Genomic DNA, 27,275 nt, shown 5'->3' with positions numbered 1-27,275 from the left:
GTGGATACAGAACCAATGAAAATATGGATATGGTGGCCCCACTTAAAATCACGAATAAAATCATTTACACAGATCTACAGTCACCAGAAAAATCAACAGAGGAATATTAGAATCCGACAACTTGAAGAACAGCTCAAGTATCTCCCATAAGAAAGCCCTGAACATCATTCTACCTTCCAAGCCATGCAAAGACAGGCAGAATTATCGGCAAAAGGTACCCTACTTAGATCGCGGCATACACAAATAAATGTTTCAGACGCCCCCCACAAAATATTTTTTCTCTTTGGAAAAAAATGCCAGGCAGCAAATTCCGTCTCTACTATCAGACTTCAAGATGACAGCAAGAACACAGAAGATCCAAGTAAAATCACCTCTGAAATCCTACAATACTACAAGAATGCATACAGCACTGCAGGAACATCCCATCATGCCATTCACGAAATACTGAAAGAAACAAAAAAATCTCTGCAACAGATCGGAACCACTTAGAAAAAATCACGCTAGATGAACAGAAAACCGCATGCACATCTTTGCCGAAGAACAAATCTCCTGGTCTTGATGGTCTCACGTCAGAGTTTTTCCAAGTCTTCTGGAATCAACTCGGACCACTTCTCCTCAAAACACTTCAAGAAGCCTACATCAATGGCCTCCCACAATCACTCACGACCTCAGTAGCACGATTGATACCAAAGAAGGGAGACCACACGGATATCTGAAACTGGCGTCCTAACTCCCTAATTAATACTGATTGCAAAATCATTTCTAAAGTTATAGCAAATCGAATAAAGCCAACACTGCCTGAAGTTATTGGCCAACATCAAACGTACTCAGTCCCAGGAAGATCAATACATGATAACATTCATTTAATAAGAGATCTCATCCACATCGCAAACAGCCAACATGAAAACCTAGCACTCATCAGCCTTGATCAAGAGAAGTCTTTCGACAGGGTAGAGCAGGAGTACCTTTATGAAGTTCTAAAGGCATTTGGCTATGGTCCTCTCATCATTGAAACAGTGCAATTGCTTTACAGAGATGCACACTTCTGTTTAAAAATCATCAACAGGCTCACTCGCACTTTGCCATACTCTCGAGGGATCAAGCAAGGATGTCCCCTCTCCGGTCAATTATACACACTGGCCATAGAACCCTTCTTAAAAAGAGTACACGACACCATCATCTCCAAACGAACCAGCATAATAGAGCCACATCAAAAAATTACCCTATCAGCATATGTCGATGCCGTCACTGTAATAGTCCGAAATGACAGTAACCGAGGAAGCACACAGACAATATGAGAAGCCTCAGGGACCAAATTAAATTCTGCAAAAACCACGAGCTTGTGGCCAGGCAGATGGAAGTCTAGAAATGATTCTCCGATCGAATGTACCTGGTCAAGCGAAGGACAAAGATACTTAGGTGTGCACCTTGGCAACACCAAAATATATAGCACACTGAACTGGACACAGCTGCACAACCGTTTTAAACAGGTGCTAGGTAAATGGAACAGTGTTCGTTCCATGTCTTCACTTAGAGGAAGAGTACTGATAGTTAACCAGATGGCTGCGAGTGTCTTATGGCATACCCTCAAAGTACTCACACCTGAAGAATTTCTCTACCACATTCAAAAGGAAATCAAACGTTTCCCCTGGAACAAAACTCACTGGATAACATACCCCCAACTCTGCAAGCCACTTAGCAAGGGAGGTGAAGGCCTGATTTCCCTTGAAAACAAGATTAGATCCTTCAGGATAATCCTCATCCTAAAGACACTTCAATGCAATCACACTTATGTAACCACCTTCGATTACATCACGAAATCATCCACCAGAGGACTTACACTTTCCACAATTCTCCGAATGGGCAGTCCTGCACCATTTTCTCCTGAACTACCTCATTTTTACAAAGATGCTCTACAGCGGTGGAAACACAGGACTTCACCACACACTTACAGGATCAACAGAGTAGGCTGTACTTACAGAACCACTATTTTCGAACAGAAACATAACAAATTTCACAACTGGCCAGGCTTTTCTTTTCCCTACATGGAACTGGGCAGGAATAAGAGCCATAGTGGACCTCCTAACCCAGACCCTAAAGTGGAAAGTATTCACAAGCCTACCAATAAAGAACCCAAAAACTGAAAAGTAATATCAATAGCTCCAAGCCTCCATTATAAAAGCCTATCCAGATATCGCTACACCTCAGGAAATCCGTATTCTTTCTAGAAACTGTTCGGGGCCGATATTTCATATTGTACAACCTGAAGCCTCGCTTCCAATTCTTCCCTCCAACTACAAGAAAATATACCACTTCCTCATGTCAGTGTCTTCAACCTCGCCCTTCTTATATTCATCCTTAACGCACTCATCTACAAGGCTGCATATGCCACTCAGTTTTCAGTGGGATCTGCCGTATAAATCAAAGTGTGCGAAATCAGATTCCGACATACAGTGGAAACTATGGCATAACATCTTGCCAACTCCTAAGCTCTACAAATTTCAGCTAAAAGAAACGGATCTGTGTCTATTCTGTAACGTTTCAGGTACCTTGAACACACATATCTAACCTGTCCCGCAAACAAAGTGATAATCACCTATGCACTGAATACTGCCTCTAACACCTGTAACTACGCACACAGCCAAGAAGACTACTGGAATTTAGTCCACACAGAAGAAAACAGACATAGAACATGCAATTTCCTCTTCATCTGCGCTAAGGCCGTCATCTACAGCTTCTACCTAAAACAGACAAGAAATAACCGGCACCCATCCATCACATCACTGAAACTGCACAAACCCTCATGTATATCCTCCGTCGGAAACTAAAAAGCAGGCTTTTATTGGAACATGAATACTTCAAAGAAACAAGAACTGTCGCGAAATTCATAGAGGAGTGGAATCCAACTGGTACCCTCTTCTGGATTGACGACGACAATACGCTTCATCTGAAAGATAACTCAGACTGAAACTGAACTGTAAATTTTGAATTCATTTATTGCATTGTATATCCGAAAGGAAAATGTTTCTTTCTCTGTGAATAGTCCTTGTTACCTATCGTCTAATGTATATTTTAGCAAGTTGAATAAAAAAAAGAAATATATATATATATATATATATATATATATATATATATATATATATACAGTATATATATATATATATATATATATATATATATATATATATATATATATATATATATATATATATATATATATATATATATATATATTTCTGCAAGAAAAAAAGCATCAAGAAATACTTACCTACCCTTACATCAGGCTCATCAAATTAGAGACGTGACGGTTTAATCCAGGCAGAATTCTTTTGTCACTATTACATATTAAGTTATGACTAATATCGGCGTTTCCCTTTGATATATAAATTCGTCCAAAAGAAGTGGTTCGTAGATGACATATACTACCAACCCAGATTTCGAATCTCTCACGAGAATGGATTTAAAAAACCTTTATGGATACCGCATCTCGCAGATATGCCAGAGAATTTTCTTCTAGAAACTCAGATTTTTCATCCCGCAAAATAGGAATCATTGCCCAGAACAGCACACGTAATTAAACATAATAAAATGACCTAATATCCTTAATTATTTCGGCCATTCTTCCAAAAGCAAGCATGATATCAGTTATATTTAGGTAAGCGATAAAATTGGATGGATTTCAACCCCTGCTTATTGAAATAGCATCAAAAACTTAGTGTTGGTCTCCAAAACAGGGTTTCCGAAAAAAAAAAGACCATAACCATCCAGGATACAGATGGATATATTGTAGATTTATAAAAGGTTTTCGTTGTTGGGAACAGCATAATATAAATATCATTGGGATATAATAATGACTCTTGTCGTTAGTATACCTTGAGGGATAATGTCGAAGAAGGTATTTGCATTCCGACCACTAATCAAATAAAAATTTAGTGAACCAAGAGCACGTTGCATCTGTAATGGTGAATATAATACGCAGTAGTTTGAATCTAGGTAGATATTAAAGATATACACACATGGAATCCCAATAGAATAAAATGTCAAGTCAATGGGGATAGTATTTATGATGGATACGTATTGGATAGTAGGATGTGTCTACTGGCTTTCTTAATTATAATTAAAAAACTGAACTGCACTCAGAAACTGTATTGGGAATTCTCATATTTTATGCATTGAAAATACTAATTGCATTATTTTCAGAAAAAAAATGAAGCAAAAAAGAAATTAATACAATTTCAACTTCGTACGAATATTAAACTTATTAGCTCCTTGCAAAACACATGAAATACACACATTTCATGTGTGTATTAGCATTTTAGCGCTGACATATTTCAATAAAAAAGTGCTTATTACTTACAGCAGATGTTACTCAGACTAAAAAGAAACATATTAAGCAAAATAAGGAAACAGTTCCAGAAACTAAAAAGTTGCCTTATGTCACTTTATAAAGACAGCTACGTAAAGTCACTTTTCACGACTATCGTCGATTCCTGCGATACGCTTTTTTAGGGGGGGGGGTATTGAAGATAGAGCGTGCTGTGTTGGTTTAAGACCCTTACCAAGGAAGATTGAGTCAAGAACTGCGCTGCAAGAGGAGTATTTCTAACAGCGTTATGGGAACGCTGTTAGAAATATGACGAAAAACTTGGTCGAATGAGATCTTTCGCTGAACGGCAAAACGAAAGCCAAAGGAAGAAGTCGTTATCGGGGATGCCTATGGGGAAAAAACGAACGAAAATTTATTTGGAAACGTGCTATAACAGCCCAAACAACTAAGCTATGCTTGTCCGCATCAGCGTGACGAAAGCATTTGCGAAATACGAGAAACCAGCACGTGCAAAATCGACTCCACCAACCTATTTTTCCCCTCTAGAGAGAGAGAGAGAGAGAGAGAAAGAGAGAGATGCAAACCAGAAGCTCTGCACTCCAGTTCCACGCACAGAGTAGATAGTAAAATGAATAAACCTTGAAATATTAATTGCCACGATGAAACTCACAGTTTAGTTTTGTTGTATGCCATATTTTCATTTGCTTTACCGCTAGAGAACTTCATCCTTCACATAACTATATTACAACCCTGGTCTTGAACAAGTTCCACTTCCTGAATTATGTTCTTGGACCAAATTCATCCATTTCTGCAAAACTAACTTTTAACTAGATAAATGTAAATATTCTAAACAATTTAAAATATACAAAAATGAAAGCGTAACCCTTCATTGGCCTTTTTTTTAATCTTTTCCACCCCTGCAAGTGGAAACTGCACTTTAATTTCATCCGTCTGGAAGGCATATGCCATAACTGAACAACACCCCAGTCAATGGAAGTGGAAGGTCTAGGTGGGAAGCATAAAACCTCACTTCAGAAGTTGTAATCATGTCCTCCCCCTGCCTCAAGAAAATCGAGCGCACAAAGAAGCCATGTTGTTATAAATTCATTCCTTAATTCGATCATATCTTTGTTTCCAAACAGGGAATAACTAAAAGATTATTTAAATACAACATTTTTATCTCCGGCGGTGATCACCCATCAAAAAAAAAAAACTAAACTTCCGAACGACACGGTTATGTAATTTAGAAAAGTATAGCAAAATTTCTTTTTTGCGTGTTTTTCTCTCTTCCCTGTTTCAAAACTTCATTTTCAAGAGCTGAAGCATCCCTTATATCTCTTACAGAATATGACACGCACGCACACATATTGTGCATATCACGTAGGTTTTTAAGATATTCATAGATCTCATTTTCTCTCGAGTTATATATATCTCTGATTCAATGATGCATTCTCATACAAGCAAACATTCATAGAACAAACAAGGAAGAGTTTGCCACGACTAAGAATAGTCTTTCTTTTATTTCTAAATTCCACTGTAAACTCACAACATCAGAAGTACAGCTAAGATCTTCCGTACTATAGGAGGATCTCATTACAGAGTTGACAAGTTTCGCGGGCAGAAACCTCGGGGGATAACACTTGGTACACATATTGTGGGAAAAGCATACGACACAATACTTTCCCATTACACCCTCCATCTCTCGTGTCGTTGTCGGCAAAAATTTTACGCTCTGTTCCCCCTTTATGCTATACTACTGAGCGGCACCATGTTTAAATTCTCTGTCTTCTCTTTACTTGGTATTCTTAGTGAATGCTAAATTTCCAATTTGTATATAAATAAAGACAACTGCACTTCCTATTATGCATGGGAAATGTGCAGAAAAATACTTTTTTACACCGAAATGTTTCCTGACTTGAAGTTTCATAATGTCTAGGGAAAAAACTTAATGCTGACAACAGGAACAGAAAGTAAACTTATAATTCACTAAGTTTAATACTACCTCAGTTCCAGTATAAAATAAAGGAAACAATCCATCTTCGGATTGTCAAACTAATCAGTATTTCTACTGCGAAAATACAGTATTTTTACTGCGTCACGTTTTTGTTTCTTTTTTTGTTTTCTAAATACTAGAAAACAAATTAGAAAGATAAAATATTTACTGCTATATTTAGTGTTTAAACAGAATAAGTTATTGCACGTCATAAATATCCCTTTTCACAAGAGACATTTTGATGCATAACCCATTTTCGTTACGTGAATTATATCGATGTAGAGGTAAAAATTGGACTTGTGTTCAGTTCATTTAACTCGGTGCTGAAGAAATCTATTCAATTATAGCTTTGCTCTTTTACGTTGATGAGTAATCGGGCTGATATATTCGAACCCAGTCTGTGCGGTGTGCACTCATTCGTACAGTCGTAGAGTTTGTCCTCCGATTTCTTTTCACCGACTCTCTTTCTTTCCATTTCAGTACTTCTTCATAAATCCTCCTCGGCCTTTCGATACTGAAGATTTAAAATAAAGTGGAAGAGAGTTGAAAATAAAATATGGGAAGGTTTTATCCTTTTCGGATGAAGGATATTGGCTTGAGGGAATATATTTTCCTACAATAGATTCGAGATAGCTTTAGACTTTTTATTTATTTTTGGACAGTAAAGTAAATATAAATCTGGTGATTTCTGAAAGTGTACTTGATAAACATCTTTCAGTGCCATTAATTCAATTAATTAATTACAATTTTAATGAGTTTACTGTTTAAAATGAAACGAACTGTAAGAATTTTTTTGTTTCGAAATAACTTAAGTATGAAAAACATCCTCAATGTGTGTGTGTTTGGCGTAACCGGATATGATAAACTGAATTAGTTATGTTATGATCCTATTTGGGGATCTTTATATTGTCCACTGAATTAAATAAATGTTGAAATCCATCAGAATTCCATTTTTTAAAATATTATCGCAACTTCTAAATCAGACACGTATATGTAACTTGGTCTTGCACTGCAAATTAAAATACATGTTATTCAAATCCCTAAGAAATCTAAAATTTGAAATCAGCAAACAAAATTAGAAATCACCAAGTTTGCCTACGCGTATACGGTTATTAAAATAAGGCATATATGTTTTAAATCAATTTTCGTGATTTGAATATCAGTGTTACTGGAATCGAACCAATAGCATCGAAGCTGAATCAAATTGGAGATCATTCTGTAAAGCAGTGGTTTAGAACTCCGAAACATAAAGTAAATGGCACATTTTGAATAGTAAAATAACTACTCAGTCCAATCACATGGGCAAATATTCGCAAGATTTCAACAACGCTGTGTGTTTTAATTTACAAATTCACATACGAGTAGTTTATATTATAAGTATAACAATATAACAAGATGGTAATTGTTAACAAAATAGCGAACACAACAACAACACCATCTTTATTTATTTGTGTTTAAATATTTTTTCTCGGGCTTGAGCCTTTAAATTTATAAAATAGTGATTTTCCACCCAGAGGGGGGGGGGGAGGGGGAATAAAACTGCGTCCGAAGTAATGTATTAGTTGAGAGTTAAATTAAGGTTTTAGCTTTCGTCTTGTATATTCTCTGACGAAAACCGAAATTATAACGTATATGTTAAATTTTAAAATATAATTCTGGAATAAATACCAGAGAACTTTCCAAGTAATGCATATTGCATTGAAGTAAACAAATCGATTTCGCAGAGATATAAATTATATACGTGAAACTGTTTTTAAACAGCCATTGCAAAGGCATACATTGTGGTAGCGCTTCTTCAACATAATCAAACTTGCTGACTTAACATATTCAATAACTGTTCCATTTCATCACCGTCTTCAAAACAGCCGAAGCGTATGTTTCTTTTCGTTTTTACTAAACTGCCTCTTATGGTGAGGTTATTGACAGAAAGAGAAAGAGATCGAAAGAGATCGAAAGCTATAGACAGAAATAGATGAATTCGATCAAAAGGTCATCACAGAAGCCACTCGACAATTGAAGCATACGTCAACTCGTCTTAAGCACTTGCTAACTTGAGCGAAGTTTATGTTCAATGTATATGGTACTTGGTTACGATTTCGGATATCTCCCTTTGGAATTCAAAATCAAGTCACTAAAATAAATTCACTAACGCCTTTTTATATCTCAAAAGTTGGACGATGCATTTAAGCTATCATTTGAAAACGAATATGCAGCCGGTATCCACCATTAGTCATAACAGATAATTCAGTTCACCTCTACGATAATTTGGAGATTTGCGGATTACGAGAGCACGGACGATCACATTTGCGATTTCGTTCCTAAACAGTAATACTGTCCGAAACATGTTTGCAAGGTTAAATACACCGTCATTTGGGAAAAACATACTTCTCCTCACCAATACGACATATCCAGGAAAAAACAGTAGAAAAAAGCCTAGAAAACGTTTTTCTATGCCTTTTTGACTAAAATGAAAATATCTTTTTTTTCGTGCCGATTTAGCTTAACATCGTTCCCAACGTTGAACAGCACCTAAAATATAAATGATATTCTGAATTATGCATGATTCCTGCCAGGATGCACTTTACAAATCTGGGTAGTCGCTCTGATGTCCGCTTTGCAATTGACAGGCTATTTATTAGAATGGTATTTAAACGTATATCTTATTGAGTGTCTTAAGTTGGAAATGATTTTTATTATCGGTGTGAGACCATCATTGCTCATTGGAGGACCTAAAAACACAAACAATCTGGAGAGGAAGCAACCGTATTTTGGTCATTTTGTTTTTCTACGTTGAATAGCGAAGGTCGTCAAGAAAGTTTCGATAAGAATAGGTTCTACTGACAGAGAAATTCATATGACTAGTGTCTTCTTTTAGATTCGAAGAAAAACTCTACTCTCAGTGAAAAGAATAATGCATTAAACAGAGTACATTTGCTGATAATAAAAGTACCTCCAAATCAATGCTTTATCGCTACATGCACTCAATCCCAGGTATGTCTAAGATTACCATTTACTAATCTATTTAGTAATCTTATTACTCAGCTGTTTCACTAATATGCAAATACCGTTGTCCTCCATGCTACTACAATAAATTTAACCATATAGGCTCAAAGATTATTTGTCACCGGATTGATTTGCATATTATTTCTGCATTATTATATTTACTCTTTTTTTAGTTGTTAAAGATAAGCTGAATGTATTTTATTTTAGTGCCTAGTTACAGGACATCTAGTCTCGCAACAGATCTGTCAAAACGCATCTAGGGAAAACCTCAGTGAAAAAGTGAACATTCTTACAGTTCTGTTTTGTTGTTGATTCCACGCGATATACCAGCATTTAGAATGACATTCAAGATGAACAGATGCGCACGTATCTGAGATATGAAGTCTAAGCAAAACACGACAATACCATAAAAGTTAAATGGCCACGAATAATCGAAATCTACTGCTCTGACAGGTTGACAGAATCATTTGGCTGTTCCTGTTTGGGAATTGTGAAAACACAAAAATCGTATAAAGCAGTTAATAACGACTAAGAAAATGAATGCCTAAAAAACTGTCTTCACGCAAGATAAAATTTTATTCACTCCGACAGGTAGCAATGATGCATAGAATACGAATGCAAATACAGAAAAAAATAGATGTTTGAATTCGAGGTCGACATGTCGTTACTATTATTCTCGGTAATAGCAATCAGAAAACGGGATTGGTTTTTAAAGTCATTACAAGAAATAGTTTACAATTGAGAAATCAGTCCCGTCCTGCATTCAGAATACATTCTTATATGCTATTTTATTTTCTAATTAAGAGCTAACTCTATGAATAAGCTTTTTTGTATTTATGTAAAATTGGATTGTAAAAATAACACCCTTCTTGGTCCACATATTTTGTTCATGAACAATGAAAATAAATTCACTTTCGAATTAATGGTTAATGTTTTAATATGTTGAAATAGTTTGTAATTCACGAATCTGACCAAAGAACTGTTCGGCTGTTTGGTCTGTCCGCTTTAGTTAGAAAAACCTGGAATGGAATCCAGGGTTTCCAGATTGCAAATTAGAAATGTAATAATTGATTACAGCACAACTATTTTATTAAAGAGAGTTCACTGTGGTCAGAAAACCAAGCAATAACAGACTGACCGTCTGAAAAAGGTGAAATTTTCGCCAACAGGAAATGCAGTAATTAAAATTATTTCACATCAACATTTATATTGCTTTAATTTTAATTTAGTTAAACAGCGAACTTATTCTACTAACAAGTTTACAATCGATTCCCAAAAAAGTACGGTTACGAGAATATGATAGCTGCAGGAATTCAGAGACTGAAATTCAGGAATTCGAACCCTGAAACAAACTAAATTCATCCAGACGGTATGAGATATAAGTGAAAAATAAGATATTGTTATTCTGTGAAGAGCAACAGTAACTGCAAGAAATATGTTAATGTAAATGCGAAGACTTAAGTGTATTACAAAACTCTGTTTATACTTTTGATGGTTTCATACTAAGCAACAATTTTTTTTTTTCACAAAACTTTTAAAAAAAAAAATGACCATTCGGTATCTCAGGATGGACAAAGAGCAAAGTCGAATGAATATTCAAAAATAAAAGTATCACGCCGTACGAAATGGTTACTGCCACGATTTATAAATAGCTATTTCATTTTAGCTTTGTTAATGTACAATTCTGCATGTTTGGAACAAATATAAAAATATAAAAATCCTTGTACGATAAGATTTCTTTCTATTATGCAACATTCGACTTTTATTGTAATCAAACTATAAAAGAATAATTGAGTCCCTCAGACAATATAAAATAATAATTAGCAACATTGAATATTGTGCAAAATATTTGAATTTTAAATCAATGTGCTTTTAAAATATAAGCCTAATTATGTAATTACAATTTGCGTCTGCTGTCAATTGTTTAACCAAAAGCACATCAATTGAATTTAAGTTTAAAAGGTTCTATGCGTTACTAATTGGCCCAAAACAATTTATATTTTACCTTCACGAGCCTTATATCTGCATAGCAATATAATGATCCATGTGATCAATATGCAATCATAATCATAAGTGTGAAGAAAAGCCGGAATTAATGCCAACGGGGACTGTGTAAACTGAAAAAGGATTGTCGGATATTAGGAACTAAATAAGCCGATTGCTATTTGAGTAACTTCGACTTAGTGGCAAGTCCCGGCATGACTTGAATCCAGGGATAGAGTCCACCTCCTTTAATCCGACACTGCATTACAAACAGGAAAAGCAAAGATGTAAGCCTTTTCATTCCGGCCTTTTAGTAAAAGAAAGTTGCGACTCGTCAAGAAGGGAGGCTAATCCTTTCCGTACTTTCAGCAGTACAGAAGGTAACAAGAGGTAAAGTTACCGAAGTCAGTTTATCGTTTCCCTGGGTTATAAGATTTGAAAGCTTTTATAGCTTCCCTGAGAGTAACACATAGAGAAATGGCAGACTTCTTCGAGTCTTATGTAATGTGATTTGGAACCTTCCCGAGGAGGAGGAAAACATGGCAATAAAATTCTGTTAAAGTATAATTTGGCTCCACAGTATGTATATTGTAAACTTTTGAAAACATTTAGGGACACACAACTGTCGTTGTATAGTTATGTTTTCTTTCAGTAAATGTTAAACCGAAGATTTTACATCAATAAAATCTTTACAACAGCTTCTTAGTATCATTTCTTTTCGAATTCCAAATCTTACTCATGAAAGAAACCCACATGGCTCCACAGTATGTATATTGTAAACTTTTGAAAACATTTAGGGACACACAACTGTCGTTGTATAGTTATGTTTTCTTTCAGTAAATGTTAAACCGAAGATTTTACATCAATAAAATCTTTACAACAGCTTCTTAGTATCATTTCTTTTCGAATTCCAAATCTTACTCATGAAAGAAAAAACATCTTCAGGATACTTACCCCTAAAAATCTTAGTTTAATTGGAGGAAAGAGATACCCAAATTGACGATATTTTAGATTGCTGCATGCGGAAAGTGTTGGTTTATTGGATGAGCAGGATTGGATTTACAGCAGAAGTAGCTAAGGCTCTGAGGCCAGTATATTATGTCTTGCGTTTTATTCTGGCCAGTTTGCCTGTTTTGAGGAATGAAACACCCCGACACCTGAGTAAATATGAGATAGGCTAATATCAATTTGACTTGAAAAAACCAGTTAAATATGTAACCACTAAACGAGATTGGACCCTATCAGCCAAATGCATTATTGGTACCACTGGGCTACGGAAGCATTAAGTTTAACCAGATACTGAGGTTGGTTAAACTTGAGTCACGCTGCATGCATGAAGCGTGGCTCAAGCCATTCTGTAGAGTGAATTTTTTTTTTATCAAAATAGAAATTCGACTCTAGACATAAAATCCTTCATTATCAATCTCCAAAATTAGAAAAAAGTGAAGTGATGTTGAACGTGACAACAAACTTTGATTTCTGAATTAAAAAAAAAACAGTAAAGTGATTGGGAGTTTGAAGAAATATTATAATATATATGTAATAAGCTTTTCAGTTATTTTCTGTTTGTGTGTAAAACTTCTTGTGATTTTCTAGTAGCTCTACCTAAAAAATTGAGCGACATGATCGATTTTAATTAAAAATATTCGTGCATAACTTAGTTAAAACAAAGAAACACAGAAAAATACTTGTAATATGAGAGTGCAACGTTAAACTAACAAACTTTAGAAGAAACACTATAATTTCATTGCAGTGCCTCAAGTCGTTGACTTTATGTAATTTTTTTCTAGACCTTTCCAGTCTATTCCTGATTTGTGATATTTTCGAAACATGCAAGAAATATTCTCTTTCCTGGAAGAAAATCGAGGTTTTAATCCTGAAATCGAAAAAAAATCAACGAAGAACATACATGTGGCGGTTGCTATAGTAACTGATGCACGGAAAGTTTCTGATGTATTGATTTAATTCACTTATTTTTTGGTGTAGTGATTTTGTAGCTCAAGCTCTCAAATGAAATTCATACCTTCGTTTGCATTATTTCGGAATTAAAAAAAAAGATATTCCCTAAATAATATGTATTTTAACTCTGCATATTATAGATTAATGGGAATTATAAACTTAGTAAAACAGTGCCTATAAACGATGTATGTTTATTGAATAATATATGTTTTGGCAAGCCTATGCTATTGCATTAAGCAATACATGTCACACTTCACATTTGAGCTTTTAGTATAAATCACTATTGCGGCTGCTCTTGGAATTCTGACCCATTTGTTCTTATGAAGGGAGCTGGAATTACTTTCAAGTATTATTTTTGTCTCCTTACAGTAAGCTAGAGTTTTTACCAAATGGAAACGTCGAAACACTTGTCTTAACAATTGCCTTGTATATAAATTCTTATTTTTCACCTTTATTTTGTTTTACTGCTACATAAATGCATGCACTTGATAGCCAGGTCTATATGGCCTAGCCATTTAGTGTATATTGGACCATCTATTCTACAGCACTGCATGTTCTAGTATTTGATGCGTCTATATTCTAAAATGACGACAAGCTCGGAAATGACTCATACCTAATATCCTCGATATAAAGTAACTATAACATACAGAAATGTCAGGTTAAAAAATGCTGTTACAATATCAGTAAATATGATTTATTATATCTCATTTAATCCTAGATATTTTAGAGTAACACGCATTGGCAATTGCGTAATTTTTGTGCTGTAGTTTTAGAACTACAAAAATCCGAAACAATATACTAGTAAATGTCAACATAAAAAGAAAGAATTTCAATTCATTATCTTATTAATTCATTTGTATGAACTAGTTTTTAAAAGTTTTATAACATTTCGAAACACTTTGTATTTTTATCAAAAATTTCCTTAAGAATCAATATATGTAAATCTTCATTACGCTGAAGGACAAGTCGTGGGATTTTCGTAGATATATTTGAATATGACATTCGATTGAGAGAGAGAGAGAGAGAGAGAGAGAGAGAGAGAGAGAGAGAGAGAGAGAGATCATTTCGCACCTCAGAGTTGACTAACTGTGTTGTTATCCTGCTGCAAAAGGAAAACTCAGTAGGGGAAATAACATGATAATCCTAACTAAACCTTTGAAATTGGTGAGCAGTCAATCTCCAACTTCAGTCACCATCAAGCCACAAAACACACTATCAGACATCTACTACTAGTTCGCAGTTATATAAAGTAAGTGTTATCCTTCAAAGATTTATAAATCTTTGAAGGAACCTGTTCTTATCAAAAGGACACAGGCTCGTTGTATAGCACACTACACAGATCTTATTCTAACTTATTAATGTCTTCAAACACCGAAACTACCAATAAATAAATAAAATTATCGTATTTGCAACTCATTATTGATGTAATCATTTTATTTCATTTCCTAAATCAACTAGCAGTTCCAATGTTTTGATAAATTGAAACTAATAGAAAACAATTTGCTCTAATGTTATTAAAGATAGTGGAATGCAGGCAAGAATTTTAAAATGGAGAGAATCAGCAATGTTTCATGAAACTATCGATTATTATTTTTTATATGGTTTTCTTTACAATAGAGAAGTGAGATTAGAATTATAGAGAACGGTTGCTACACTTAACATAAAATCGGGGGGAGGGGGAAGAATCATTGTATATTGCAATACGGTTATTGTAAGAGAAAATAAAACGCTGTAACTGCATGTAAAGTACTTTTATCTTTTTGGTTACAAATGAACCATTGTTTTACACTCCAACAGTTCCTCTATCATTTATCTAAGAAACAAACCTGTTTATCGGGAATACAGCTTAATAATTGGAAACACTCGCTTATAAGATTTATGTGCATCACCTTTTCTAGGCGTGATCAATAAGTGTATTCCTATTCTTTCCTAGCCGGTTAGCGAAAAAAACTGAGTCTGCTGTATCATAATTTTCAAAATGGATGGCGTTTTTTCTTTTCATTTTTTTTTTTTAAATTTATTACTTTACGTGCAGCACCCTTCCTTCCACGTTGGTAAACACTTTTGCAGCTTCTGCCGCCTTGCACGCTGGTGTGGATAACATACCACAGACAGATTAATGATGTGTGTTGTCGAGTGGATTAGACTGAGGAGAAAGCCGGCCAGAAGAGTCGTTATGGAGAGAATCTGGAGGACGTTTTGTCGATAAAGAAGTGGGGATGAGTGATGGCGTGACTACACGAATAGGAAGAAAACGGATAGTGTACACAGTTCCATATATGTGCGCGGATGTCACGGTAGGTGTGTAAATGGTGCCGTTTACACGCACACTCTCTAACTGCTCCTCTATCTCAGGTGTAATGGTAATGTATTGGGCTGAAGAGCTGTAAGATAAATTAAATACGCCCTTTTGTAAACTTTTACTGTTACAAAAACAGAAAAACAAATATTTTGAAGCAGGCAATAAATCATTTATTACGTCTTACTTTTTTCTTACCACCCAAGAAAAACTGCAGGTATGTGATAAGAGCCATCAGTTTATAGCTTGTCTTTCTTACTTTTCTTCAAGCCAAAACATCGCGTTTCTGTTGTGTGATATGATACTTTAGCTCAAACAAGTTATAAATGGGTTTTTGCGGCAGAAGTGAACAGATCTCTTTCTTTTGCTTTTTTCTATACAGCCTACTCTAATTATATACTGTGAAGGAATTGCGTGGGCTTGGAAATTCTGGGTTTTTTGTGTTACAGCAAGCACTTTGAATGATAACTGTCAACAAAAATCCAACAGGTAGAAATAAAAAATAGAATGAAGAAAAGTTTTGATAATTCGCGTCTTTAATTATTCAGTAAAACTATCAACTGACAAAATTATCCTGAGTTATTCAGGTCATTAAATAATTTTTATTTATTCGTAGTCTTCAAAACCTAACTGTGTTTGAATATTCATTTGTTTTCCTTAATTTTAATTCTCAGAATTTAGGTTCGAGCATAGCTCCTCTTTTTCATAGTCAAAACAGGAGGTAACACAAAATTTTGCAGTTTTACTCTCTGTAGCGCAACGACAAAAAGTTTGGCAATGTACTGTCAATGGCGCAGAAACACAGAAGTTTGGAACTGTAAACGCGATTTGTAAAAATTTATATAAATAAATCAAATTGTCTTTATGAATCATATAACTTAGGTTAAGAGAAATAACTACACGAAGTTTTGGACTAACTGCAGAAAATGGATGGCAGAAAGAGATATCTGAATACATAAAACTCATCATCTTCAGCATATGTTCAGGCTTAGCACTTTGTAAGATTTCGGATAAGTGTGGAGGAATGGCATTGACAGGTGAATCATCAATGGCTTTCTAGCTAAGCTAAGCCTTTGTTATTTATTTATTTATTTATTTAGTTCAGATATTAGTTTTAAGTCATGCATCAATAGCAATTAGCGTTGGCAATAAGTTATTATTTCATCGGAACGAAACCGTCTATATATATATAAAAAAAAAAACATGCAGATATGCCAGTCAATGCTAGTACTGGAGATAAATAAAATGTTGATTCCCACCTGAGACACAATATCGTTTACGTAAGAAGCAGACAAACATGAAAACTGAAAATATAAATGCTGAAAGAACGAGAAAGTTATCACCCGTCCTAAATGAAATGTTAAATATTTGTAGATTTTTTACCGTTCGAGTCATTGTTGTCCGTGGTTACGTTGGCTGCTAGAGCAAAATCAGATTTGAAACAATTACTTCCAGTGATTTCTCTCAAATTGTCCTAAAACCTCTCTTCTAATTTTTCTGGCTATATATTCTAACGTAATTACGTACGTAATATGCATTTGAAGCTTTCCTTTGCTTTAGATATTAATTGTTATTACTCTTTCTCGAGTCGAAGCAAAAATATCCATAACTGCCTCATTTTATAATTTACCCAGAGTGACAATAGAATTATGAAACAATAAAATCCGGCTTTCAGACATACTCTATGATCTTTATTTAGACAAACGAAAAGGACATGAAAAATGTATGGCTTATATTCATGTGTGCAAATGTCTATATTTGACAGGCAAATTTATACATGTATATATCTGGAACATACGATTTAACCTGTCCAAACAGTTTTCCAATAATCCGTGTCAAGAAAAGTTCTTATTCATTGATGTTCCTGTTCTGCGCACAGTCGATGCAGAATCATAAAAGAAGGTGCTCAACAATCTGGCGCTGAAGCATAAGAGAATTCTGTTGTTGTGCAGCGAACTGTAGGGACTTTGATCAGCCCATTGCTGGTGATATTACGTTGCGATCTCTTAGTTTGCGTGACTGCATTGTTCCTCTGTTATGGACATCTATTCAATTAATAAATTCTTTAAGAACGCTGATTACTATGTGCCCATTTAAATTATGCTAGTTTACTCCAATGAAAGATTCAACAGTTTAGAAATTAATGAATTTATGAGTTCCGAGGAAAGATGAAAGAATAGTCGGGACTTTTAAGGCTTCTGAGAACAAAATTACCATTCGAAGAATATTTAGCCATCTTAATCTTTAATGTCTTAGGAGAAAGCAATAAGTTCTATGCTACAAGGCGGCTGTTTTCAAGAATCAAAGCACGAATGCTGGAAATAAAATCTAATCTAGAAGCATTTTCTTAAACAATTTTAATCGATATATATACCGAATAGAAATCAATTACAGAGAGAATTTAAAATCAGTCTGAATTATTGAGACAATGACGATAATTATTAGCAGAATAATAATTAAACTCCCTATGGTAATTATGCACATGTTTTCTACTCGGGAGTAAGAAACTAACCAGAGAAGACTTGATTTCAGTGCTTCCGACCGTATGCGGTGATCATTCAGATTTTATCAACTCAAAGACAGACTTTTTTTATATGAAAACAGCAGTTGATTCAAAATATGATATGTTGCCTGCACCCCCAGACCTATTAATGTTTAAATAAATATTTTAAGAGAAAAATTAGGATGCAGTTTTAAGATTTTCTTAAGATTTACATTTTAAGATTTAAGATTTTTTTCAGAAAATCAGGACAAGTAAAAAACATTTTTATTTGTCCGTAAACCTGTTTGCTAGTTTTGTAAAATTGTAGACACGATTCTCCCAGAGTTACAGCAAAAATTCACAACTCTAAGTATAGGAACTATTCCATAAAGTGTCTTTAGTCAGGAAGTAGAACGATTATAGTCGGAAACACGCTACTCTCGGAAAATGCACAACGCGCTACCGATGTAGGATTCCTTCAGAAAAAACTTAGCAAATGGGTCTTCAAAAAAAAAAAAAAAAAAAAAAAAAAAACACTGATCAAAATGGTTGCCGAAATTTATAGGTTATGCTATTATGATTTACTTCTTTTACAAGTTTTTTTACCAATTTTAACAAACTGGTAAACAAACAAACACTGATCTAAATAAGAAAACTATCAAGACAGCTAATTTAATCCATACGTAGTAAAGAGCAGTATCAACACATATTACTGACCTTAGATAAGTTTGTCTAAAAGACATCTGGATGGATATGTAGTGTTGTCATTTGATTGGGAAACATACTTTGGTTCAAGTTTCATCTGCAAAGAGAAGAATTCCTATTGAAGAGCTCAGAATACCTCAGCATTGCACAAAAAAGGTCATTGTTAGTTACTCCTTTTGGCAACTTGGCAGAAGAAAGACTTGATTTGATTTTTTTTATGGTGCAAAGACATTAAAGGTCATCAAACTGCGCCAGGACACAGCAGTAAATATGGTAAGTGGTTAGTAGGACAATCACAAATATCCATTCCCTTGGTGCGATTCGAACCAGCAGCCGCTTGGCTTGAGAGCGGATACGCTAATCACTCGGCCAATCAGGCCGGCGCAGGAGAAAGATGTCGGAAGTGTCACCTGTAAAAGGATAAAGGCCCCATAATCATGCACATTATCGCTAATAGAGATGATAGTGACCAACAATTAATAAATTCATCAATAGCGATCAATATTTTGAGCACAATGACCGAACGTAATCACTTCTTCATCACTGTCATCAAATTCCTCATATAGATGTACACAACGCTATGTTAGCGATAATGATGAACGATATAAATACCTTTATTACTAACTATATCTAATGGGAATCCAGTATCATCATATCTTATATTTTGGTCTTCTAAGGCATTTCTAACTGAATGAATCCACCCAGATTTTGGTCTTCTTAGAATATTATCAGATAATGTACTACCTAAGCACAGTATTAAAATTAATCTGGCAGCGTTTTACCATAGGACGCTAAAATATTACAATCTTTTTATTATATTAAATTAACAAATAAATATTTTCTCCATGTTTGATAACAGTAACTTATCTTCGATTAACATATTAGGTGAATGGTCGGTTACTCATTTAGAGTAACTTGGTTTTCCTAAACGTAATTAAGGCTGTGACATGGAGGTTAATGGTGCATCCGCATCCTGCTGCGCAAGCCAATTCCATGTATCCTTTTTTCCCCTTCACAAGAAGGGGAACCCTACGTTTGGGAAGGAGAAAAAATCTGTCATTCCTTAAAGGAGAGTAGTGACATAAGTAATCTAATTTATCTTTAAACCTATTAGGAGAGGGTAAGTTATGTCAACTGACATACGGATAGTTTATAATTGGAAATTAATGTATTGCTAATAATACTGATTTAATACACTCACAATCAGAACTACGATAGCAACCTAAGATGTTTATTATATGCAATTATAGTACAATTTATCGTACTATAATTTATAGCACAATATATCGATGTTAGTATTGTTTGCAATTTATCATTGTAAAATTTAATGATACTTATTTTAGTTTAGTATATAATTTTAGTGAATAGTTAGATTTTTAATGTTAGCATGTACATGTTATTATTATAATTATTATAGATAACTGATTTAGATTTTGTTAACAATTATAACTGACTGATTAAATATAATTAAGATGCAACTATACTGAAGAACGTGTTGGTATTATTGTAATCACTGTAAAATATCGAATGCCAAAAAATTAATTCGAATATAGTAATTACTAAATGATTAGTTAGATGATTGAGGTGTACTTGGAGCTGTTAAACATGCTGACGTAGTTTGCTATGCGTACATAAAAACTAAACAAATAATAGATAAAAGGATGAAAGCAGCACAGAGAAGACAAAGAGTTATATAAGTTTATAAAAATATGAGAGAGTCGGAGGGAGGGAGGGAGGGAGGGAGAGAGAAGAATCTCGTGTTACAAAATATATGGTTTGTCGGCGTATACTGATAGTGATCAACATATGACTCACCCTGATTAACTGATAATTGTCAATTAAATTTTTCACTGGTTGGAAAAATCTGGATTTTTATTTCGTATCAAATGCGAGGAAACTCATATTCTCGACGAATTTTTCAACTGAATCTGAGTTGGCGTCTTATTCTAAAGGAGGTGCTTTCATCCCACAAATCTTGCGAAACATAAAACATAAATGAAACGAAAAATACACTAGCTACCTAGTCATAGTTTCTTCTTTGAAATATAATCTAAACCAAACCCCATCTAAAGTTAAGATAATTATAATAATTTCTGAGCCAGACTAACTCACGTTCATTTATAAAGTTTCTGTAAAGAATCCTTACTTCCTGTACGAAATACGACTTGGATCCTTCGGAACAAAAAATTCTTCCGACATGCCTTTTGTTCAAAACTGATCAAAAATTATCAGTTTATTTTTTAATAATAAACACAATTTCGGTTTTTATAATTCATTAATCATCATTCGGTAATCTATATGGAAAAATGTATCTGAGAAACATCGTTTCTATATGAGAAAGAAAAAAAAAGAAATATCATACATTTAGTTAGCGAAAACTCTTGTCTCTCTGTGTGTGTGTATTATCGGTAGGACAATTTCTATATGCACAACGCAAAATTAACAATCATTAGGCATCTTGCCAAAACCACAGAAAGCAGTATTTGAAAGTATAGGTTTAGTGACAAAATTGAAGAATGATGACATATTTTTCGTTCGTTAAGCTAATTTGTCAATAAGCGCCTGCAGAAATGTATTAAGGAAAATACTTAGAATAATATTTCATCATTTCTGCACTTCATTATTATTGTGAATCACAACAACTCGATCCACATAAATAATATGACAGCGGTAAAAGTGATAGGAATGCAATACGTCAAGTGTGTATGTGTGTGTTGCCAAAACTAAATCATCACTGCAACGAAAATTTGTTTGCTTCTCACGAGCAAGGCTATATTCTAATTTGGAAAATTAGTAAACGAACAGACTTGACTGTTCTCAGTACATCGAAAGCTATTTAAATAAATTAATTAAAATATGCAACTGAAAACAGCTCTGTGACTACTCTGAAAAGCCAACAAATTTGACACCATCACTCGTTTTAATAAAAGTTAATTAGTTAAAGCAATAAACAACAAATTATTTAGCGTTGATTATATATTAACGCAAATGTCGTCTGCAGTTTTATATGAGTGCAATTAAATATAAACTCCCCAGAGAAATTAAATAAATAACGTTAAAGTTTGCCTCAGCACAAAAACGAAGAAAATCAGCAAACTTACCTCGAGATTTGAAATTTAAACTAAGTGCGCTTTTGAGGAACGAAGTATTTTCTTAATAAATTACATGTTTCTTGTCGTGTTTCTTTTACAGAAGCTTAACGAAATCTTATTACGAAACGACATCTTCTATGGCTCTTCGTCTCTGGAGATCAAAAGAAAAACAAAAGTTGCTGTTTACCAAACAACGGCAGGTCATGACAATTTTAGATGTTAATAAAAACATTCTGAATTAAAAACGGTATAGTCCATAAAGAGAGAGAGAGAGAGAGAGAGAGAGAGAGAGAGAAAATGACGTTCAAGAAAGGTATAAACATATAAGTGAACAAGAAAAATCTCAGACTGTAAATAGAGCATTATTAAGAGAAAGACACACACAAAAGATGATTTTAAGTACTAAACAAAATGTCATTTGGCTGTAACCTTTATAATGTCGACGAAAATAAAAGTGAGATAGTGTTAATCTTCATGAAAAACAGATAAACTAGACAGAGCACACATGCAAATGAAAGCCAGGATATACCCATTTAAACTTTGCTACCTACCTCCGAACCAAAGGAAAAACAAATCATAAAATCTGGAAACATATTCTTGGATTCTTGGCGAAGCAAGATATAAGTCAGGCCATGCATGTACATACCTTGGCAGGTAGGTTCACAATATTTCACTTGATGTAATCGCTTATCATTGTTTCAATTTTCGTTAATTCAAGAAAATTATGTTTTCTTCAATCGCTCTGCTAGGACCAAGCAACACGATAAAAGGTTATCAAGCAGATGACTTGTCTCGAACGTGAGAGTAATAAGCTTCGGGTTCATGAAAAAACTATGTAATCGCTTATCTTTGTTTCAATTTTCGTTAATACAAGAAAATTATGTTGTCTTCGGTCGCTCTGCTAGGACCAAGCAGCACGATAAAAGGTTATCAAGCAGATGACCTGTCTCGAACTTGAGGGTAGTAAGCTTCGGGTTCATGAAAAAATCACACGAAACAATCCCCTATTCATCCTGTTTGTTTTCTCAGAACAAACTCAGGATTTAACTGCTATGACACTGGCCTTTATTCCGATGTTACGCGAAGGACTAGTCTCACGGAGTTAATACAAAATATTTAAGAAAAGACTAGTCGAATATACGCTAAGGGATTTCAGACATTCTATCCAAGGGTATACGAATCCATAAACATGTTTCTACTATTCTGTAAGAGGCAATAGTTGCAGTTCAATTATGACAGGCCCTCGTTTGGTTTGTACGTGTATATAAGAGACACATTTTGTAAGTTATACCAAGACATTGAATGCACTGAAGAACCTCATTTTGGATTTCTTGAGGTTTTTGTAATTCCCATCACTGTATAAAAATTCTTCAATCACTATCTGAAGTTTTCTTTGAGAACTTCAGAACAAAAAATATGCTTTCGCAATCTTATAGATTTTCGGAAAAATATCGCCAGTAGTTCAATTAAGAAAATCAATTGCATTATAATGTTAAGTACATCTTACCGAATTTCCAACACGCCTATCTGAAATTCTGTCAGTTTCTAAATCCTCCTACTCTCTTCAAATATCTTTGCAGTCCCTTGCACCACGTATGCGTACAGTCGATCTGACCAACACAGTCGGTGTTGGAGGTGTGTCGGATTTTTTTTTTTTTTTTTCAATCTTCGGAAGCCATTAAAAGACAAACATTTCCAATATGTATCTTATGTTGGACTTGCGCTATTTTTGACAATATTGGAAACGAGAAAGAAAGATTTCCAATACTTCTTTTTTCTTGAAGACACTTAATGTTTTCCCTACCACTTATCTTCTATTTGTTGAACAATAATTTATCATTTTTTATGTCAGATGGAGATTTCTCACCTGTATTGATCCGCTTTCCCCATTTCCATAAGGAAGAAATTAATTCTGAAAAAAATCCAATAAAAGCACTTGCTGTCCATATTTATTGTAAAAGTTAAGCTGTAAAAAAGGTTAGTATTATTTCAAAGAAATTTAGGTTATAGTTTCATTGTTCTTCATTTCAATTAGGTTTTCTTCTGAGTTGCCTCAAGGCTGTTACGATCACTTGAAATCGGTTTTTGAAAACAGGATACCCGTTGGGATGCTTGCTTATTACCTAGCATATGTCAGTCCGCATCAGCGATAAAATGTTTGAACGTATCTTTAAAGCTTTTCTAGAAAATCCACTGGTTTATACCTTTTCCTTCCAGCCAAAGTCTGCTAAGGAATACCTGTTCATCCAAGCTTTTACCAAATTGCTTTTCTGCCAAAACATTTTATGTTTATGCATATTTTAATAATCTATTAATAAGGAATGAGATATTTTAAAGTACTAAGACTTTCAATGTTTTGGTGAGAATTTACTTTACTGATAACATTTTTAAAATAAAAAAAATTCATATTAAGGTATCTGAAGTAATGAATCAACGCAGACTGTAAAATATTGGAGCTTTATTGATAAGATAAAACTACCGATGTGGGGGAAAGAATGATTCTTAATACTTGTTAATAAATCAATATCTAATTTTAGTTACGAGTCATACCCGAATGATGTAGATTATCCAATGAACACTGTAAATCAGGTCAGTACTTATGTGAGTAAAAGTGACTGTTCTATATTATAACGATCTAACTAACCGAAACCACTAATATGGCTGTCAGGATCATGAAGTAGATTCTTCTACCCTCATAGGGAATATGTGATGTGCAGTTACGAACACAGAAGCACTTACATACGTTCTTTGCAGGGAAGAAAATAATTTATTTATTTTTTAATGTCTCTTTTGCACACCCTGAAGGATGCCCTCATATATCATTCTTCATCTAGTTGGAATCATGTGAATTGTTATTTTACGAATTCAACATGCTGTGAATTCTTATTTCACGAATAGATAATTGGCGGCAGCAGAGGAGCAATTCTGTAGTAGTCTCATCTTTCATCCGTGGATCTTTCTCTCGCATGGATTAGGTCAGATAAAATACACACATCGAGTGACTGATCCGCACATGCTAAAGGACGCATCACAAGAACTGATTTCCGGATTGAATGCATGCCTAGCATAACTTGTTTACTCCCTATAAAATCTTTAAACTCCAATTGTCATTCGTCGTTATTTCTCCGCTTAATATTTTCCTCAATAAATATTTGACTTTGAAATACTGGCATTCTTTGGTGGAAACTATGTATATATCGTAAAACATAAAGCAGTGATAGAAGTGAGCAGATCCATTTGATATTTCCTTTTCGTTACAGCTTATGGCATTTTGTTCATCTTCACTCCGTAAAGTACAGTATTTCGAAACTGCTGTAAGATGCAAATGTTTCTGTTCAAATTTTATTGCGCTCGCTTCTTCTAGCATCTGTAAGCACAATTTGCATGTATTATTACTTTAATAATTCAACATAGGATATCTTTTGATCTCAGTGAAGGTATATAGAGAGAGCAGAACAGTGACATCCATATATATAATATGTTATTCTGGCTAGATTTTTGAGTTGACAAAGAGGGACGTTTGCAGCTCGAGTTTATCCTTTCCTATATACTTCGAGGGGGGGGAGAGCATGTCTGTAATATCCATGGAGATGTCTGTAATATGCATTATGTTATTTTATATTTAGTTTAACAAATTATAAGTAAATATGGGTAAGTCAGTAGTAATTTCCTGCAGAATTAATAAACATAAATCTAACAAGAAAGGCTACTGCTATTAGTATGAATTATGTATGAAAAAACGCAACTAAGGGTGAGCAATACGTGTATTATGTCTTATTGATCGCTTGTGTTCTCAACTATCAAAAATACAATTTGTTTGTTTCGGGAAAATAAAATAAACAACAACTAATCTTTCAGGTGTGGAAAAATTACAGTTTTTATAATATGATTAACCATCATCACACCATGAGTAAAATATTAGTTTATGTAAGTTGTAGTTGTCCGCGCGGTTAGCCGAATGGCTATTCGCTTCGCAACCATATGCCTGGGAAAGGAGTATCCTTGATTCGATTCCCGTCGCTGACGTGAGGAGCTTAAGGATCTTTCTCAGACCTAGCCAAGTTAGCTAGTCTTGGGCATGGACTGCAAGGTTTTTCTCCCCAGTTTATCTGGGGTTTTTCCTCCTGCAAGCAGGCAAACCGGCCCCTGAACACACGGATCTACAGACATAGGACACACCGGGAGGCACAGGGCTAGCCACCTTATCCTCGGGACGGGTACGGTTTAGAGGGCTAAGGATATCTCCGTAATAGGCCACTAGGCTTCTTCTTCTTCTTCTTCCGAATGGAAGAAGAAGAAGAAGAAGAAGCTGTAGTTATGTGGAACTAGTATCTGCTTTTATTACACAAGACTGCTCGAAGAACAATCATAATAAAGTTAATTCTAGTTTGCCGAGCTAGGTCCTTTTTTCAGCCTGTTCCTTAATTAGCTGATGTCTTTACATCGGTAAAAAATTCAACAAAGTGTCGATTTTCTCGAGTTGTATATTATGTGTGTCTGATGGATGACGTAAGTTATCTACCTTATTCTCCTTCAGGATGCCTACGAAACCATTCAGAGCTTTAGGACAGCTGTCAGTGACTGCAGAGGACTGGGTGCTTACAGGCCTTCAGAAACTTAGTTAATTAGGGCTAACGTGCCTCGTTTTCCCTTTGTGGAATAAAAGGCGTTACAGGATTTATTAAAATGCAAGCCATAATAGGAATGGCACAGATAGGTAAAGGAAGACTAGTATTACAAAGAAGAAAGACTAGTTCGTCATAAACCCATAAAAGAAATAAGCGAGATTGTATTAATAACAGTACACTCGAAATAAGTACATTTTTGTTCGTTGCGAAACTGGTCCTAACAAAATCAATAACTTATCGTGGTTTATTTAACGTCCAGCCAGAACATTTTGTTTTTAAATAATAATTGTTTTTAAAATGTTCGAAACAGTAGAAATAAATATGTAATGTGTTAATGAATTTGGATTTAGAGGATTGCGATAAATAAGAAAATTACCATAGATGGGGAAGCAAAAAATATAGCGAGATTCAAATAAAAATAATATAATATTGACGAACATATAATGAATAAATAAAAAGTATAATAATTAGTAAAATAGTCATAAAGAAGTAATAGTTACTGGCCCACAGTTATTTGTAATTTCTGCTAATGACACAGTAGCTGCTAGTATATTTTTCTCTATACTGGCTGCAATCTGTCTGTCTAGACCATCGGTTCCCAACCGGTGGTACGCATACCCCCCCCCCCGGGGGGTACGTGCTGGTTCAGTAATGGCGGAAAAACAAGTAAAATAAACAAAATGCAAAAAGGTTAGTTATGGAACAATAAATGTCAGTATTTAGAAACAGCTATTTTAAAAACAAGGGGTACAATTTATAGAAATGGGTTTAAAAGGGGTACACAAGCGGGAAAAGGTTGGGAAC

General features: G+C 34.5%; 1 protein-coding gene across 9 annotated transcripts in view; it reads right to left on the bottom strand.

Moving 5' to 3' along the window:
• The window catches only part of LOC150104529 (lachesin-like), a 1,086,504-nt gene that overhangs the window by 624,808 nt on the left and 434,421 nt on the right, over positions 1 to 27,275 (bottom strand). For 5 of the 9 annotated variants that reach the window (XM_090395729.1, XM_090395728.1, XM_090395732.1 and 2 more), the window contains one exon: positions 21,853 to 21,994. The exons of the other annotated variants lie outside the window; for them this stretch is intronic. The gene's annotated coding sequence lies outside the window, so the exon portion shown is untranslated. The remainder of the gene's footprint in view (positions 1 to 21,852; positions 21,995 to 27,275) is intronic. 9 annotated transcript variants of the gene reach the window in all.

Source organism: Typopeltis vanoorti, chromosome 7, assembly GCF_054136105.1.
Source record: "Typopeltis vanoorti isolate ZY-2024b chromosome 7, IOZ_Tvanoo_1.0, whole genome shotgun sequence".
Classification (NCBI taxonomy): Eukaryota; Metazoa; Arthropoda; class Arachnida; order Uropygi; family Thelyphonidae; genus Typopeltis; species Typopeltis vanoorti.
Note: the sequence above shows the minus strand (reverse complement) of the source record. Positions and strands in the feature narration are given on the sequence as shown.